The sequence below is a fragment of the Psittacula echo genome, assembly GCF_963264785.1.
Source record: "Psittacula echo genome assembly, chromosome: 5".
Taxonomy (NCBI): domain Eukaryota; kingdom Metazoa; phylum Chordata; class Aves; order Psittaciformes; family Psittacidae; genus Psittacula; species Psittacula echo.
Genome location: NC_137739.1, coordinates 74,101,756 through 74,110,982, shown reverse-complemented (window position 1 = coordinate 74,110,982; position 9,227 = coordinate 74,101,756).

The following is a 9,227-nucleotide window of genomic DNA, read 5'->3' as shown; positions in this document are numbered from 1 at the left end:
AAGCCAGCACTGCCGGCAGCTCCATCAATGACAAGGGCCTGCTTCAGCTCAGGCTCTGACCAGGCACTGCCTCTGCCAGCACCCATAGCTGGTTCCACCCCCAGAACTCTTGTATGTGGTACGAATTCTTGCTCCAGCAAAGCAGAAGAGTTAACTCCCCCTCAGCTGTCCTCCAGAAGAGAGAAGATGGAAATGTTTCATACTGTGCTATTTTTAAATCTTTCAAGAAATGTATTACTAACAGAACAGCATTACTGACATTTCCCAGAATCAGCTGATGAAAGTGCACAACACAGCTCCTCTTGGGCAGCCCAGGAAAGGTAGAACAACCTAAAATAGCTTGCAAATAGAAAGAAAAAGCAGGAAACCATTACAGAGCTCTGTAGGCAACACCCCAAAGTCCATTTTAGCTGTTAGCTGTTGTACTTAATGCAACAGAGAGCAATTAAGCAATGAGACCACTGAAAGATTTGTTTCCCCATTGAATCCTAAAAATAGCTCCAGGTCATTGCCAGTGAAAGGTATCACAATGACAGGGCCTGAGAACAGAGGCATCTATCCAGAGGTTACATAAACCTCTGTAACAAAGGTCTTCTTTAAAGTGGGGGTGCCCACCTGTTCAGGCTGTGGGATGGATATTTGGGATGGTGACATCTCTCCACTATGACCTGTGCTGAGACCCACCTACTGGCTTCACATGATCTGACAAATGACTCACATGTTGCTTATGCAGGCAGTGTGTGGCATCAATTAATGTGCTTAAAACTCACGCAGAAACTGGCAACTGTTAGGACAACTCCTAATAGCTACATAAAGACAGGTCTGACCTCAGACAGCAGAACATTGTTGTTCTGAGAGCTTTTCATTTCTGAGGTCCAGACTAACTTTCATGTAGAGTGAGCTCAGCTTTGAATGAACTCAGGCTCTTTTGTGGCCGGCATGGGGCAGGAGGTCAGGCAAGGAGATCACCTTGGCCTCTTCAGAGTTTATAGTGTCGGAAGGAATGCAGCTCCTTGTCAAAACACACCAGTGAGTCATAGAGCCGGCACTGCTGGGAGGTGCACTGCAGCAAAAAGCAGGTGCCCTGAAGAGCCTGTCAGAAACACCCTTCCTGTTGGAGGGGATAGTAAAATTTCTACCCAGATCGTAAATGTGGCTTCCCCACTTCCCCTTTGTTTTCTTTGCTTTCTTCCTTGGTTTTGAGGAAGCAGTTTGAAATGCAGTTTCTCTGCTGCAGCTGGCTAGCTCTCCTGCTGTGAGGAGTGAGCATATTTGAGGTGAGCATCTCCTTTGACAGCTCAGGGCACCCCAAAGTGCTTTCGATGCTACCTTCAAACCTGGCCCGTGGAGCACCCCTGGAGCAGCAAATCTAGTGCATGTCTTGCTGTGCCTTCCTCACTTACAAGCCACCATCAGTAAATACTTGTGGTGGTACCTAGCAGGAGGCAGGCAAAATGTACAGAGACAGGGAAACTTTTCAGTCATAAAGAAGAAATGTTAGCAGATACCAGTGGTAGCAGAGACATACCCTTGGACAAAATACAGCTGCTAGGAACTACTTGGCGACCTGGTGTGGGTTATACACTGAACAGCCACTGCGCACAAAGGCACGGGTATGTTTTGATGCAATCTTTTCACTGCAGGGCACCTGTTAGATACAAGGAGACTATCTACAGCAGGACAAGTACTGCAAGTTAGAGGTGGTTCTAACACAAGATCACTAACGCTTTGTTCTTCAGTAGAAACTTTGCATTCATCTCATGAAAGGGATCCAGAAGCCCCAGTGGTGACATTTTCAGTCTAGCTGTGATGGCTCTGCATCTGGAGTAAAAAAGCACTGGTGCAGAGTGGGCTAAGATTTGATGGTCTCCTTTCAGGAGGCTTGTCTCTGTACAAAACCCAGGTTTTCTGTCATGGTGAGATTCTCACAGGTGTCAGGCATATTGGTATAAAATGACTGGATCTCATTTCCTGTGCACTTCTGTCTTCCTACAGGGACTTTGCCAATGCAGGCCACAACTGGCTCCTTGGTATGGTCATGCACCTTCAGTGTGGTGGTAGGGTCATGCTGCTTGCAGTTCCCCAAAAGCAGGGGTTTGACAGCTGAGCAATATCATATCCAAGGAACACACCAGCAGTGCTCTGGCCTGATCAAACTCTTAATCCTCTTCTGTCTAACATCTCCTACCAAAGGAAGTCTAAGCTGCTCTGTGGATGCTTAATCAATGAGTAGAGTGATGTGGTGGAAGGACACTGCTTGTCTCCAGGCCATATAGATGCAGAAACTGTCACAAAGAAGGGTTAGGATATTTGTCCAGGGCTGCAAAACAAGTAGGCGGCAGAGCCAGGAGCTCACCCTCCGACTTCTCTGACCCAATCACTAGAGTAATCTTCCTTCCTGTTGAAGTAGCCCTAGGAAGGACAGCTGAGAAGGAAGGAACAGGGGAAATGGTGTTGCAGGAAAAAGAAAAAGCAAATGCGGTTTTGTTCTACATTTTGTGCATGCGAAGGGGGAAGAGGTGGTGCAATTTGCCTAGAAGGTGGTTTCCACAACTGGAAATATTTAATTAAGTGAATTATTTTCCTAGTAGTACTTTAAAAGGCATTGGTCCGAGCCTGAGCCCCATTTTGATATGCTCAGTGGACTGTGAGGAATTTACTGTCAGCTTAAGAGAGACAAAAAAGGTAGAAGTCAAATCGGTGGCAAAATGCAGTTTCTGGCTCCTTGTCAAAGCACCCACATGCCTCATTACCTTGGTTTAAAGCCAACAGACTAGCTTAACAGAGCTGTTTATTACTCCTTCCCCTTCCATCTCTGCCGAAAAGGAGGCTTCAGCTACAAATCCTCTCTTTGCAAAGTTGTACTGAGCTTTTATGGTTTTTTTATATGTCCCCTTCTCAGCTGCCTTGCTCAAGTGTGGTGTTTGCATACAGCTGATAAATGCCACCTGGTGACAGCATCTCTTGGGCCATTTCAAACAACATCCCGTCTCTGTACCAGCTGTTTCTGCTGGGAATATTATTGCACCCTGCTGACAGACTTGCAGCCAAATGGTGCTGGGGAACGGGGGAGAGGGTGTTAATGAGATAATAAAAGTGTACACTCACTATTTTCAGCTGCAGTGTAAATGTGGCTTTTTCTTGAATAGAAAGCCTGTTTAGCCACTGGAACGTGGCTCCATCAAAAAGAAATGTTGATTCAGTCTTTTATTGCACACCTCACAGCATTGCACCACATGAATTGTCAGCCTTTTCTTCCTCTCTTTACCAGAAAGCATCTGTCCTGTTTTTCCTTCAGGTCAATATAGCACAGACACCCAGTGTGGTGTTCAATTCCTTTGCACCAACCAACCTGCTGTAAAGACACCCCCAGGAGATGGATGTGAATGAGGGACTTAAGTTCCCCCACTACAGCATTATCCCATACTGCTTATGGGATGGGACCAGCTGAGCGTCACCACAGAATAGCATAACTTCAGAAAAAGAATTAACTGTAACATCCTCAAATTGTCTGCCTATCTTAGGTACAGCAAATGTTCAAGGGGAAAACAAAGTTCTGAGGCAAGAATATTGCCACAACTGGAGCAGCTCGGCCACAGCCCCGCTTCCATCCACTTTGGCACTGCCAGCACAGTTCCATGTGTGGGAAAGGGGCAGAAAATTGGAGCAGATAAACAAGTGGCCTTTCTTTCCTGCTCATCACTCACTGAGAGCTTGACTCCCACCTCTGAACTGCCCACGGTACCACTGGGCATTGCACTCCTGGTTTATTTTCAGCCAAGTGCTTTCCGCTATTAGGCTGTGCCAGGTTTGCATGGCCAAAGCCTCTGTCTTAACCTTGCGCAGGCTCTGCTGAAGAAGATACTGCTCAGCCCATCTCTACACCCTATCACACAATGTTTTGCAGTGATTCAGCTCCTGGTGTGCTGAGCCCACCACCTGCTGTACTGACAGAACAGTCTCAGCAGTTCGTTGTAGTCTCTTTCTTACTTTTCTTCCTATCTTATCCTTAGTGTGTCAGCTGTCTGTAGCAGGAACCTTCCCCGTATGTTTAAGCCTCCTTCACTGGCAAAGGCTCCTGAACCCCAAAATACTGGAAGTTAGTGATAACCAGAATAGTCATTTTAGGGCAGCAATGTTTTAAAAAGCCAGAACTAGGATGAGTATGCACATGATTTTGTATTCAGCTATACTAAACTTTAGCAAAGCTTTGGTCTGAACACTCCTACTATTCCCACAATCTTTCCTTTCCTGAAGGGCTGTATTTCGCCTTCCTACAAATGTAAGAGCTCCCAGAGAACCAGCCGGTGAACTTAGCTAATTAGCCAGGGTGCTTGAGGGGGAACACAGATTAACACCTGGCTCCATCTCTGCTGACAGAGCTGTCTTCAGAAACCTGTTTTGGAGACAGAGAAGCCTTTCAGCTGAGAGGTTTTAACCAGGTCTTTGTGTGCAAATCCAGAGTGGGGTGGTGGGGACTTTGCTTGGCATCCTTGCTGCAGCCTGCATCTAAGTGGGGATGTGTGGAGTGGGATGGGGTGAGGGGCTCCAGCACCCTGGTCTAGTATTGCCTAGCAGGCTGAGCAGGATGTAGAGGTTGCTTTTCCATCCTCACCTACTTCCCTTTGGTTTTGATGGGGATTTGTCACAGCTGTAAGCACCACTCCAGTGCTTCTGAAGCATTGTGAAAGAATGTGATGATGTAGCTTTACTATTTTTAGTCTGTGTTCCAAAGTGAATTATGCTTACACAACTACATCTCTGCAGCCTGTCCCTCACATGCAAGCACTTGTAGCTTTTACATCCATATGCTAATTTTAAACAAATGTGCTAGGGAGCAGAGGTCTTGGACCTGTGAAGGATAACTCATGGCGCTGACGTGTAGGTAGACAAAAGACACACATGCACTTGCTGGTGAGCCTGTCACTGGCAGGTAGGCATCAATAGCTCGGCCCTGGTCTGTGCCAAAGGCAGTTCCTAGCCAGCCTGACAGCATGGCTGTCCTTTCCAGCCTGCCCCTGCTGGGAAAAGGTTGGGAAGGGTCAGGGATGGTACAGAGGTGAAATCACAGGAAGGCTGAAGGGTGTAGGATGCAAATCTGTGGCAGATCAAGCTTCAGCAGTGCTGGCACTGTTGAGCTTCCTGCTTTGTCCTGAGAGCAATTGGTGCCTTTGGCACAGGCCTAAAGCAGTTTGGCCGAAGCAATTCTCTGTAGGGCTCAACTCTGCTTGATTGGATTAAGGAAAATGGTGGTGGAACTTGCCCTGGCATGTTCACTGATCCTGTTTCTAGTTTAGACAAGCTGACACGCTGAGCTGAGGGAAAAACAAAGGGAAAAAAGAGTGTGGGGATTATTCATCCTTCCTATGAAAAATGATCCTGAAAACGTAAAATAAAATCCAAAAACTTCAAGGCCCAGGCTTTATCCATCCAGGTGGAAATAGTTCTGTCTTAGTATGCAAACACTACCAAAGCTGTGAAGTATTTGCTAAAGCACACACAAAGCCGCGGTATGGTGAGAAATAATTTGCACAATAATTGCAAAAGGGGTTGAGCAAGTGTGTGTGTGAGCTGCTGCCCTGCTGGGTAAGGCATCACAAGCCTGCTGTAATGCTAGGCCAGCCTAGTAAAGCAGAGATGCTGCTGTATGTGAGGTACTTCTCAGGGATGTCAACAAACTGACTCTGGTTATTGAGGCTTCACATGCAGTGGAGCTTTCATGTGTAAATGCAGGCTACATGGGTGCCTGCATCAACATGGCCTGAGTGTTTACGTTTAACATCTGCCTGAAGAGTGATGGTCGTTAGAAATTCAGATTTATTATGTACAAAGGATGAGGAGAAAACTAGGTTCAAAGGGCTTGTGAGTTCATGAAATAAAACATCCAGTTTTATCTCAGACATGGTATGCAACATTTATTTATTAACCCATTATTTATTGTCATTATTTTCCCAAAAATGAAAAAAAAAAAAGGTATTTATCCTGATGAAAAAACCTGAATACAAGATAAATGGGTCTTCAGTAATGTGATCACCACTGCAATCTATGACACTGGGTAGCTGATGGCAGAATTACACCTGTCCAAACAGTCCAAGGCAGCCCTTGTTCTTTCATCATGAGCTTCTCTTTTTCAAGTAATGCAGCCACAGCAGTTTGGCCTTTTATTTCTGCCCGAGCATTGTTCTTCAACGTTTTACCCAGCAGAGTGGTCCTGCTGCAGAATAGGGCCCTCTGAGGGGGGTATTTCTTTGATGCTGCTGGATACAAGCTGATATTTAAAGGCAGAGTCACAGCTAACGCTGAGTCTGCTTGGTGGCACGAAAGCCAGCCCGAGTCGAAGCTTTTTTGTCTATCTTATAATTCAGACTCCTTTTAATTTATTTTTTTTTTTTCAGTTACTATGGCCAATAGCCAATCTTCCAGCAATTAGGACATTATTTCGCTCCATCAAGCATAAAGGTTAGAGGAAACTCAATTTTGTTTGAAGCACTATAGCATAAGAGAAAGAGACTCTTACTTGAAACTGGAGTGCTGCTGACTGTCAGCAGACCTGAGCTGCCGGTGGGGTCAGCCTGCATGTGCCCTGGAGAAAAGCACTGGGAACAAGCTTTTTTCTGAGTAAGCTCTCATTTTGGAAGTCGCAGGTTTTTTGCATGCATCTCCTGAAGGCTCTGATTTCTATTGTCAAAGCTGCCGACAATTTTCAGCTTCTATTATTCTTGGCTGCTTCTAGAAATCAAGCATGTGTAAAATCCCTTTTTTTTTGGCTACACCGGCTTCATATAAATGCGCTCCCATGACTAGCTTACAGTTGACTTTTATAACCACAAGAAGCTCATAATCAAATAGAAATTTAAAATTACTAAAACATCAGCTTAGCTATTAGTTTTAAACTAAAGCAAGCATTTGTGTGAGAGATGTACTTGACAGTCAACTTACTCTGAAATTGTGATTTCACAGTAGGTCAGACTCAAACCTTATTCGAAATCTATAGAAGATGATGCCTCGGTGACATAAAGCAGAAGAGCCATTCCTCAGTAGCTAAGTGGAGTTCAAAGGCAGCCCTTCCTGCATTTGAAATGCCAAAATCTGACCCAAAAATATTTAGACTACTCATCAGAATAAAACAAATCCTCTTTCCCCACCGTGACTGAAAGGTATAACAACTCTTTTACATATTTAGCTCATTTAGATGGTAAACTGCCTACCACAGGGTGATGCCATTCCAAGGGAGACAAAAGGGAGACTTAAAAGCCGCTAAAATCAAAACAGTCAGGTCATCAATGACTCAGGCAGCTAAAATCAAGGAATTAACTGAAAGCACAATAGCTTTTAAAGCCATAAACCACTACAAAGATCAGTTTTTACCCATTGTGGAGGATGGTAAAGGATGATAATAGGTGTATGTGTCTCCTGCTAGCATTACTTTGTAAAAAGGGAAGATTTCCAAAGCAGCCCAGGAAAGGCTGACCCATATAAATGTGACCTGCAGGAATCCCTTAAGGCAGCAAGGGGAACGGTGGAAGGCAAATGGAGCTGTGAAGGAGCAGGCGCTTGGCCAAAGCTCGATCCTGCTGTATCCTGTCCATGCTGGCTGGACGTTAAGAAGCCACTTGTGCCAGCTGAGTAGTTTCCAGGCTTGAACAAAAGGCAAGCTGTGACTGCTGGAGTTGAAGCATTTCTGAGCTCTGTATCTAAAATCTCTGCCTTTTAATGTGCAGGGAAAATATAATAGAAAAAGCATGTTCCTCTTGCCCTGATCGGTCTGCCTGTTCCCATGCTCTGCTGAGGCAGTGCAAGATCCCAGACACCACTGCATGTCACTGAAACATCACCTCTGAGAGCCCCTGTGGCAAGCCTTTTGAACCGGAGTTCAGCTTCCCCATGGCAAGGAAAAGGGAGGGGATAACTTCACTGGAATGATATGTACTCTAACTGTGTTTGAATGAAAAATTAGGAAACTCCCACTATGGTCCTTCCCGCCTGAGACCTACATAACAAGCTTGTCTCCCTGTACCCTCATAATTATAATCCCACCAGTAAAGGAGATGCAGGCTCATTACCTAGCTGCATAATGAAGTACATTAGGAGGACAGATGGATAGCTGGCAGTAGAAGCTGAAACAGGCTAAAATCCAAAGTGCTCTGAAATATGCCCTTGGGCTTTCTCTGAAGCCTATTTGTTTTTATAAGAGGATTTTAACATTCAGAAGTACATAGGAAGCTTGCCTGCTTCCAGAAGGTGTCATCATCCATGGCATAGGTGGCTCAGCGGGTGCTGGGTCTTGGTGTTTGTGAGCTAACACTGCTAGTGCTTGTTCTGCTGCTAAGATCTCAAACGTTGGATTGCTCAGAGAGCACCACCATTGGTGCAGTGGGCTGCACCCTCCATGCTATCGGTGGTCCTGGAGAGGACTGGCAGGAAACCCCACAGAGACCAATCACCCTTTGGACAGCACCCTTTCAAAATGGTTCTGTGGTCTTCAAACCTCAAAGCAATATTTAAAACCAAAGATTTCTGTTTTCCCCCAACTGTTAGGCAGTCATACCTGTTTCTTAGTCAGGAGAAGAGGAATGTCTGCTCTGACAGTGGCACAGGGCCATGGACAGACCAGCCAGGGGAGTTGAGTCCTGTTGTCCTGCACATCCAACAGTCTCTTTGTTTAACACTTTCCTGTGGTACATGCTGATTTCCTTGTATCCTTTATGGCACAGGAATTGTCCTTAACAATCCCTTTGTTCACTATATAATGATGTTTCACGTCACTGGCAAAAACCATTCTGCTGTTGGACTATGCAGAAGGTGCCTTGTACAGAGATGTATGAGGTATGTACCCTTCCATTGCATACAGGAGCAGGATGTGGTCCCTCAGCAGAGCCAGCTTTCTGCCAGTAAGGGGCCCAGCTTGCTGCGCCACTGACTGTTTGTGCTGTACTGAGTAGAGCACAGAACTGCTTTGCTGAATCACATGAATTTCAGAGACTATCTATCTCCTCAGGAGATTGCTACAAACCAAGTCAGGCAAGTAGCAAATTCAAGCTGGTAGTAAAATGAGTGTTATTCAGTTGTGTAAGAGAGTAGGGTAGTGATGAGCACTATCCCAGTTCCTGAGGTTCTCTGTACAACCAGAGAAGATCCCAGATTCTCCTTCCAGTCTCATGTGCTATGGAAGAGTGATGTCCTGGGCCATGGTTCCATCTGTCAGATTCCCACCACTTAGCGAATTG